General features: G+C 38.4%; 1 pseudogene across 1 annotated transcript; it reads left to right on the top strand.

The window, feature by feature from the left end:
* Positions 1-443: 443 nt before the first annotated feature.
* LOC309820663 (RNA-binding motif, single-stranded-interacting protein 2-like) lies at positions 444-1,570 on the top strand (annotated as a pseudogene). Its single transcript has 2 exons — positions 444-1,224; positions 1,304-1,570. The product of its transcript is annotated as an RNA-binding motif, single-stranded-interacting protein 2-like (transcript).
* Positions 1,571-11,065: the final 9,495 nt, after the last annotated feature.

Here is an 11,065-nt window from a genome sequence, read left to right as displayed (position 1 = left end):
AGAAATAAAAAGAGGTTTATAAAAAGAGAAAGTAAGGAGTGAATCCATTTCTATTCACATGGTTGCCCATGTAGAAAATTCCAAATAATTTATCAAAAAGCTACTAGAGGCTGAGGGCGGGAACGCTGAGGTGGGACAGTTGCAAAGGCCGAGGACGCGGAAGCGTCAGAATGATGGAATTCTCGGAGAGAGGGGAGAGCGGTCCCTCTCTACACTCAGATAAGAGTGAGCTCTGTTCAAGAAGTCTCTTAGTGAGCTTCGACATTCGAAGGCCAGATGTGGCCCTCAGTACCCCACCTCACAGTGCGGCATGGAGGTCGAACAAACACCTAGACTCCAGCATGCGGTTTTGCTCAGAGACAGTTTGAACAAACACCCCAACTCTGTGAACTTCGGCTTGGGCATAAATTTCAGGTTGGTCATATGTGCCATTGTCTTAGCAAATGGCACCACCAAGTCCAGTCAACAGTACCCCTAAGAGCAGCAGTGGGAGTACCTGTAAATGACCAGCTGAGTGAAATCAACCTCTACATCAGGGCATTGCAGCCAAGCACTACTGACCAGGACCTAGTGAAGTTGTGTCAGCCATACGGCAAGTTTGTCTCCACTAAGGCCATACTAGGCAAGACCACAAACAAGTGCAAAGCCTATGGCTTTGTGGACTTTGACAGCCCTTTAGCAGCACAGAAAGCTGTAAAAGCACTGAAAACCCGTGGTGTACAAGCACAGATGGCAAAGCAACCGGAGCAGAACCCCACAAATTTATACATCTCAAACCTCCCATTGTCAACGGATGAGCAAAAACTGGAAGGAATGCTAAAGTCCTTTGGTCAGGTTATCTCCACTCGAATCCTTCGAGATACCAGTGGAACCAGCAGAGGGGTTGGCTTTGCAAGGATGGAGCCCCCACAGAGAAGTGTAAAACTATCATCACTTTGGAAAATATATTAAGGCACCTCCTGGTGTACCAGCCCCATCTGATCCCTTGCTTTGCAAATTTGCTGATGGGGGTCCAAAGAAATGACAGAACCAAGGAAATTTTATGCAAAATGGAAAGCCTGGCCAAGGAATGCAGACATGCGTGGTATGGCCTTGACCTATGACCCCACCACAGCTCTTCAGAATGGGTTTTACTCAGCTCCTTATAACATCACCCCCAACAAGATGCTTGCTCAGTCTGCACTGTCCCCATATCTTCCATCTCCTGTGTCTTCATATCAGAGAGTAACTCAGAAATCTCCTTTTATAAGTATCTAACCCATCTTGGATGCACTACCAGTCATATCTCATGTAGCCTTCAGGTTCAGTTCTGACACCAGGAATGTATCATCCCATTTCTCTCCAGCCTGCCTCCATGATGGGGTCTCTTACCCAGCAACTGGGCCACCTTTCCCTGAGCAGCAAGGGCATATATATGCCAACAGCTGCAGCTATGCAAGGAGCTTACATCTCCCAATACACCCCTGTGCCTTCCTCTTTTTCAGTTGAGGAGAGCAGCGGCCAGCAAAATCAAGTGACTGTGGATGCTCCCTCAGACCATGGGGTCTATTCTTTCCAGTTCAACAAGTAACAGTGGATTTCCCTCCCCATATTTTTTGAATATAAATGAATTCTTGGAGATGCTGATGCTCCAGACTCAAGAGGGCTGACTAGGAATACAGCCCCTCTGTGGGCCCTGCTGAGGACTAACTCTTGGCCATCGTTCTTCACAAGCCTAGGCCTGGAAAAAGAAATCTCTGCACTCTTGTCCTCTGCTCTTCCTCTACTCCTGGTGGAGCCTGGGAGAACTGTCACTTTTTGTGTGTGCTACAGTCAAGGAGATCAGAAAAACTTTTAAGAAAAAAAAAGCCACTAGAAATAATGAGTTTGCAAGGTTGCAGGATACAAGGTCAGTACACAAGTATCAGCTGTATTTCTACATAATAGCAATGAGCAATTGGAAACTGAACGTTTTAAAAATGCTACTTGTAATAATAACTAAAAATCATAAGGTACAGAGGCATAAATATAGAAAAGTGTGTAATATCTAAATGTTGAATGATGTGTATAATAAAGGAAGTCAAAGAAGACCTAAATAAATGTAGAGATATACCACATTCATGGACTAGAAGATTCAATATTGCTTAAGAATAGCTGCTTCCCCTAAATTGACCTATAGATTCAACACAATCTTCATAAAAATCCCAGCAAGCTTTTTTTTTCATAGAAATTGGCAAAATGATGAAAAGATGATCCATGAGGGTAGGGGTAATTGCAAAACACATGTTGGATAGGTGACATATCCAGAATATATAAAAATCTCAAAACTTAATATAAGAAAATAACAAAAATATTGGCAAAATATTTCAAGAAACTTCATCAAATATATGTATAGCAATTAAGCATGTGAAAAGATACTCAACATCATTAGTTATTAGGAAAATGCATATTAAAACAACAATGTGATACTGCTATACATACAACACCATTGATATTACCAAGTGCTGGCAAGGATATGGAGCAACTGGAACTCTGAACCATTGCTGGTGGGAATGCAAAATGGTACTGCCACTTTGAAATCAGTTGATAATCTTCTGTAAAGTTAGATGTGCATTTGCCATATGACCCAGCAACCCCACATCTAGTTATCTATGCAAAGGAAATGGAAGCTTGTGTTTGTTCAAAACCTGTACATAAATGTTTATAGCTTTATTTATAATTGCCAAAAGAGTAAACAATCCAAATGTCCTATAACTGACAGATGCATGAACAAATTGTGGTACACTGATAGGACAGAATATGACTGTGCAATGTAAAGGGAAAACTGCTGATAAAAGCAACAGCATGGATGAGAATTTTCAAAATCATCAAGCCCTGGTGTCTTTTTGTTTAACAGATCTTCCCTCAATTTATCTCTCCTTTTGCATTTTTCCTGTAGCAATAAGTAGAAACAAGGCCTCCTCTTGAAGTTTGGAAACAATTTTTGCTAAGCATTCTTCCACTGCATAACAAGGATCCTCCTTCTTCCAGTCACCTGCAACATTCTCAACATCCACTTTTCTACTATCATTTTCTTCTATACAATCTAGTCTTTTCCCATTATACTTTACAAAATATTTCCAGCCACCACCCACTGCCAGATTTCAAACCCACCCCACATTTAGGTACTTATTAAGGCACCAGCTCATGCTTGGTACCAAAATCTGTATTTGTTTTCTATTGCTGCATAACAAATTATCACAAACCTATCAGCTTAAATAAAAGCATATATATATTATCTCAGTTTCATTAGGTCAGAAGTGCAGAATGCTGTGGCTGAATTCTCTGCACAAAGCCAAAATCAACTTGTCAGCCAGACTGAGTTCTCATGTGGAGGCTCTGGGCAAAAACTCACTTTCAAGCTTATTCTTGTTAGCAGTATTCAATTTCTTGAATCTGTATAACTGAGGTCCTTGTTTACCTGCTGGCTGTCAACCAAGGGCTACTTCCAGCTCCTAGAGGTCACCGACATTCCTCATCATATGGCTCCTCCATCTTCAAGTCAGCTGCAGTGCATCAAATCCTTCTTGTGTTTTGCATCTCTCTGACTTTTCCTTCTGCTATCAGCTGGGAAAAGCTCTCTGCTTTTCAAGGGTTCATGTGATTAGGTCAGACTCAGGATAATCTTCCTATCTTAAGGTCAACTGTGCCATATAACATAAATAATCATGGGAGTAAAATCCATAAAACCTAAGCCCCAGGGATTATTTTGGACATGATTTATAGATTTAACACCATTCTTATCAAAATACCAGAAAAAAAAATTTTTGTAGACCTAAATAAGCTTCTTCTAAAATTTATATGGAAAGGCAATGGTTCTTTTGCATACCAAAAAAAAATTTTAAAGAAGAATAAAGTGAGAGGAATTACTCTATCTGATGTTAAGGCCTACTACAATATCTGCAATAATCAAGACAGTGTGATATTAGTGGAGGGAAGACACATAGATCACTAGAATAAAATAGACAAACAGAAATATACCAATGAAATAAGCCCAATTAATTTCTGACAAAGGCAGAAAAGCATTTAAATATGGGTAAATATAGTCTTTCAACAAATGATGCTGGAGCAATTAGACATACATAAGGTAAAAAAGTGTAAACCAAACTCTATACTTCATAAAAAATTATTTCAAAATTGACCATGGGTTTATGAATAAATTTTAAAAGCTAAAAAAAAATTAGGAGAAAAATCTCCAGGGCCTAAAGCTAGGTGAACAGTTCGTAGATGAGACACCAAAAGTATGATCCATAAAAGAAAAAATTAATAAATTATACATAATCAAAATTAAAAGCTTTTGCTCTATGACATACCATGCCAAGAGGATAAAGAGACAAGATAAAGAGTTGGAGAAAACATTTACAAATTATATATCTGACACAAGACTCACACCTAGACTATATGAAGAACACTCAAAACTCAACAGTAAACAAACAATCTGATTATAAATGGGCAGAAGACATGAACAGACATTTTATCAAAGGGATGGTAAAGTTGATGGTAAATAGCAAATGAAAAGATGTTCAACATCATTAGCTGTTAGGGGAATAAGATATCACTACACACTTAATATGACAGGTAAAATTTTTAAAAATAGTGACAATACCAAATGTTGGTGAGGATATTGAGAATCTAGGCCTCTCAAAGATTGCTGGTGAGAATGTAAAATGGCACAGGCTCTCTGGCAAATAGTTTGGCAGTTTCTTCCCAAATTAAACAAGCACTTACCATACAAGCCAACAATTGCACTCTTGCACATGTATTTCAGAGAAATGAGCATTTTTGTTCACACAAAAATCTATATGTGAATGTCTATAGCAGCTTTACTCATAATAGCAAAAAACTGGAAATAATCTAAATGTCCTTCAATGGGTGAATGATTGTACAAATTCTAGTACATCCATACAAAAGAATACTACTCAGCCATAAAAAGAATGTGGTAAGATTTCCAGAATGGTGGTGTGAAGAGCTTAAGGAAACCTCTCCCCTGGAGAGACATCTATTAGCCTGGCCAAAATTTGCAGATATAAACATTTAAAGACTAGATATTGATCAAAGGGCTTACAACAAATTGAGAAATATTTATTTTAAAAAATCTATGGGGGCTTCCCTGGTGGTGCAGTGGTTGAGAATCCGCCTGCCAATGCCCCGGTCTGGGAAGATCCCACATGCCACAGAGCGGCTAGGCCTGTAAGCCATGGACACTGAGCCTGCGCATCCGGAGCCTGTGCTCCACAACAGGAGAGGCCACAACAGTGAGAGGCCTGCGTACTGAAAAAAAAAAAAAATCTATAGAAACTCAATAAATGGGAGACTGTGGCATTCAAGCTAGGGACTGCATCCATTCCCTCACATCTCTGTCTTGCTCTTTCAGTTCAGTAGGCAGCCAGGTTGCATTTCCCATCTCTTCAAGTTCCATGGTATAGAAGAGCTATTCAGGATGGGTCTGGCAGCCAGTGAACATCAGCAGATGTTATCTTCCATTGCTCAATGCTACAGAAGGCCTATCTTGAGTGGGTGGTGGCAGCCAGGCAACATCCATCTTCCCACCCTCACCTTCCACCATGTAGGGAGGATCTGGGTGGGTGCCTGGTGAAGAGTGCAGAAACTCTTTCCAAAACAGCTTTGTGTACTGGGGAAGCTACTTTGGTGTTCTTAGCAGCAGAGTTGCAACTCTCATCTCCACCAGCTTCTTGGGGCAGAAGAACTATTGTGGGTAGATTCAACAGCCAGTGAACATATGCAGATCCCCTCCTTCCTGGTTCTGAGCTGTGGAAGCTCCATAGTGGGTAGTGTCAGGAACTGGAAAGCAATACCTGCTCCTGCGCACTGCCCCTACACACAACTCCTATTCCATAGCACAAAAGTACTTCCTAGGGGATGGGTGGAGCAAGCCTCAAAGACTGGCAACACCCTTGCCCCTACCAAGGAGTTTGACTTTAACTGGATCAGACTGTGAGGCAATTTATGTCACAGGGTTGTTATAAATATTGGAGGAGTCAGCTAGCAGTTAGTGGAGGCTAACAGCTGGGTGTGATACCAGTAGAGGCAGACCAGCCAAAAACTTGATGGGGAGACTGGACACAGAGACAAAGAGAGCCAGCTAAAACCACAATCATCCTGGTGGACAGGGAGACTGCACACATTCCCAAGACTGTTAACTCTGTGGAGCAACACCAGAGGCTACATTGCAGGGGAAATGGATTTCTCTGAACTAGACCAGCCAGGGCTCTAAACAACTGAACAAGGAAACAGTACAACAAGCCCCATTTCTGGGGGAGGGGGCAGTATTCAAAGTTACTACAATATATTATCTGAAATGTCCTGTTTTAACAAAATCTATATAAATAAACAGTAAAGTGTGACTGATACACAAGAAAAAAAAAAACAGGTGATAGAAACTGCCTGTGAAAGAGCCTGTATATTTAAGCCACTAACATTCTGGTAAACAAAGATGTCAAAGAAGCTATTATAATATGTTCAAAGAACTGATGACAATGTCTGGCCAAACAGATAATATCAATAGAGATAAAAATCATGAAAAAGAATCAAATAAAGTTATGGACCTAAAAGGAACAATAACCAAAAAGAAAAATTTACTAGAGAAGTCAACAGTAGATTTGAAGTAGAAGAATAATCATCAATCTTGAAGAGAGTTGTGCAATCTGAAGGAATAAAGAAAAAAGAGTGAAGAAAAACTGACAGAGCCTCCAAGAAATGTTAGACACCATTAAGGGCAACATATGCATAACATGAATACCAGAAGGTAAGGAGGAAGGAACAGAACAAATGTTAGAAGAAATCATTGTTGAACATTTTCCACATTAGGTGAAAAATAGTAATTGACATACCTGTTGTAAGCTGAAGAATGGCCTCCCCAACTATGTCCTCACCCTAATTCTCAGAGAACATTATCTTGTATGGCAAAGAGACTTTGCAGAAATGATTAAATTAAAGAGCTTGAGAAAGGGAGACTTATCCTGGATTATTTGGGTGGGCCCAATGTAATGACAAGGGTCTTTATAAGAGGGAGGCAGGAGGGTCAGAGTGAGTAGTAGGAGATATGACAGTAGCAAGAGATTGGATTACTGTGGCCATAAACCAGGGAATATCAGCAGCCCCCAGAAGTTAGAGGAGACAGGGAACAGATTCTTCCCAGGAGCATCCAGAAGGAACTAGCCCTGATGGTATCTTAATTTTAGCCCTGTAAGACTCATTTCAGACTTCTGACATCCAGAACAATAAGAGAATAAATTTGTATTGTTTTAAGCCCTAAATCTGTGGTAATTTGTTACAGCAGCAATAGGAAGCTAACACAACATCCAAGAAGCTCAAGAACTTCAAGTAGAAGAAATTCAAAGAGATACACACCCAGACACATTATAGTCGAAATATTGAAAGACAAAGACAAAGAGAAAAATCTTGAAACCAGAAAAAGAAAAATGAATCATCAAAAGGGAACTCCAAAATATTAACAACAGACTTCTCATCAGAAACAATGGTAACCAGACGGCAGTGGATAACATATTCAAAATGCTGAAAGCAAAAACCATCAACTAAGAATCTTATATAGTAAAACTATCTTTAAAAAATGAAGGCATATGGGGTTTCCCTGGTGGCGCAGTGGTTGAGAGTTCGCCTGCCGATGCAGGGGACATGGGTTCGTGCCCCGGTCCGGGAGGATCCCACATGCGGCGGAGCGGTTGGGCCCGTGAGCCATGGCCCCTGAGCCTGCACATCTGGAGCCTGTGCTCTGCAACGGGAAAGGTCACAACAGTGAGAGGCCCGCGTACCGAAAAAAAAAAAAAAAATGAAGGCATAGTAAAAACATTCCCAGATAAGAGAATTTTCTGCTTGCAGACTTTCTTCACAAGATTTATTAAAGAAATTCTTTGGGCTGGAAGCAAGTGACCACAGATGGCAATTTGAATCCATATGAAAAAATGAAGAGTTCTGGTAAAGGTAATTATATAGGTAATTACAAAAGACAGTATAATGTATACACCCTCTCTTTTCTTCCTTTAACTTATTTTAAGAGCAATTTCATAAAGCTATATGTATATAATTGTATTTGGGGGTCATTAACATATAAATGTAATACATTTGATAATGATAATAAGAGCACAAAGGTGGTGGTTGGGTAAGGAAGTCACATTAGATGGCAACACAAATTCACAGGAAGACATGAAGATAGACAGAGATGACAAATGAGAAAGTTAACATAAACTCTATAACTGTATGCTTGCTCTTCTTTCTTCCCTCGGATTACTTAAAGAGACATAAAATTAGGTAAATTAATAATTATAGCAATGTATTATTGTGTTTGTAACACACACACACATACATGTAAAATATGTATAGTAATACAACAAAAGGGGGGGAAAGTAAAACTATAAAGGAGTAAAGTTTCTACATATCCTTGATTTAAGTTAATATAAATCTGGAGTCAACTTTGATAAGTTAAGATTTATACAGGCACATCTCATTTTACTGTGCTTCACTTTATTATGTTTTGCAAATACTGCACTTTTTTACAAATTGAAGGTTTGCAGCAACCCTGTATCAAGCAAATCTATTGGTGCCATTTTTCCAGCAGCATTTGCTCATTTCACCTCTCTGTGTCATGGTAATTTTTGCAATATTTCAACCCCTTCACCAGCAAAAAGATTATGACTTGCTGAAGGCTCAGATGATGCTTAGCATGTTTTAGCAATAAAATATTTTTAAATTAAGGTCTGTACATTGTATTTTTAGACATAATGCTATTGCACACTTAACAGACTACAATATAGTGTAAACATACCTTTCATACACACTAGCAAACAAAAAAAATTTATGTGACTTGCTTTATTGCAATATTTGTTTTATGGCAATGGTGTGGAACCAAATCTGCAATATCTTCAAGGTATGGCTGTATTGTAAGCCTTAGCAATCACTAAGAAAATCACACAAAACATACAGTTAAATATTATTAAATTAATTAAAATGTTACACCAGAAAATGTTAAAAATAATGCAAAAGAAAGCAGTAAGGGGAAACAAAATAAGTATGAGACATATAGAAAACAAAAAGCAGAACAAAATAGGTATGAGACATATAGAAAACAAAAATCAAAAGGTAGACATGTATGCAACAATAGCAACAATAACATTAACTATGAATGGATTAAAATATCCAATCAAAATGTAGAAAATATGAGACTGGATAAAACAAAATAAAACAAATATCCTACTATTTGTTGTCCACAAATGACACAAAGATACAAATAGGCCAAAAGAAAAGGTTGTAAAAAAAAATACCATGAACACCACAGAAGAACTGAAGTAGCTATACCAATACCAGACAAAATGGATGTTAAAATAAAAATATTACTAGAGATAAAGAAGGACATTTAAAAATTATAAAAGTACAAACAGATGGAAAGATATGCCATGTTCTTGGATTGGAAGAATCAACACTGTGAAAATGACTATACTACCCAAAGCATTCTACAGATTCAATGCAATCCCTATCAAATTTACCAATGGCATTTTTCACAGAACTAAAACAAACAATTTTAAAATTTGTATGGAAACACAAAAGACCTCGAATAACCAAAGCAATCTTGAGAAAGAAAAAGGGAGCTGGAGGAATCAGGTTCCCTGACTTCAGACTATACTACAAAGCTATGGTAATCAAGACAGTATGGAACTGGCACAAAAATAGAAATACAGATCAATGGAACAGGATAGAAAGCCCATAGATAAACCCAAACACATATGGTCACCTTATTTTTGACAAAGGAGGCAAGAATATACAATGGAGAAAAGATAGCCTCTTAAATAAGTGGTGCTGGGAAAACTGGACAGCCTCATGTAAAAGAATGAAATTAGAATACTTCCTAACACCATACACAAAAATAAACTCCAAATGGATCAAAGACCTAAATGTAAGGCCAGACACTATAAAACTCTTACAGGAAAATATAGGCAGAACACTCTATGACATAAATCAGAGCAAGATCCTATTTGAACCACCTCCTAGAATAATGGAAATAAAATAAAAAATAAACAAATGGGACCTTATGAAACTTAAAAGCTTTTGCACAGCAAAGGAAACTATAAATAAGACAAAAAAAAACAATCCTCAGAATGGGAGAAAATATTTGCCAACAAAGCAACTGACAAAGGATTAATCTCCAAAATATACAAACAGATCATGCAGCTCAATATCAAAAAAACAAAGATCCCATTCCAAGAATGGGTGGAAGACCTAAATAGACATTTCTCCAAAGTAAACATACAGATTGCCAACAAACACATGAAAAGATGCTCAACATCACTAATCATCATAGAAATGCAAATCAAAACTACAATGAGGTATTACCTCACACCAGTCAGAATGGCCATCATCAAAAAAAAATCTACAAACAATAAATGCTGGAGAGGGTGTGGAGAAAAGGGAACCCTCTTGTACTGTTGTTGGGAATGTAAATTGATACAGCCACTATGGAGAACAGTATGGAGATTCCTTAAAAAACTAAAAATAGAACTACCAGATGACTCAGCAATTCCACTGCTGGATATATACCCTGAGAAAACCATAATTCAAAAAGTCATGTCCCACAATATTCATTGCAGTTCTATTTACAATAGCCAGGACATAGAAGCAACCTAAGTGTCCATTGACAGATGAATGCATAAAGAAGATGTGGCACATATATACAATGGAATATTACTCAGCCATAAAAAGAAACGAAATTGAGCTATTTGTAATGAGGTGGATAGACCTACAGTCTGTCATACAGAGTGAAGTAAGTCAGAAAGAGAAAGACAAATACCGTATGCTAACACATATGTATGGAATTTAAGAAAAAAAATGTCATGAAGAACGTAGGGGTAAGACAGGAATAAAGACACAGACCTACTAGAGAATGGACTTGAGGATATGGAGAGGGGGAAGGGTAAGCTGTGACAAAGCAAGAGAGAGGCATGGACATATATACACTACCAAATGTAAGGTAGATAGCTAGTAGGAAGCAGCCGCATAGCACAGGGAGATCAGCTCG

The sequence above is a fragment of the Grampus griseus genome (genome assembly GCF_964374135.1).
Source record: "Grampus griseus genome assembly, chromosome: 3".
Taxonomy (NCBI): Eukaryota; Metazoa; Chordata; class Mammalia; order Artiodactyla; family Delphinidae; genus Grampus; species Grampus griseus.
This window is presented reverse-complemented; position numbering and strand designations above follow the sequence as displayed.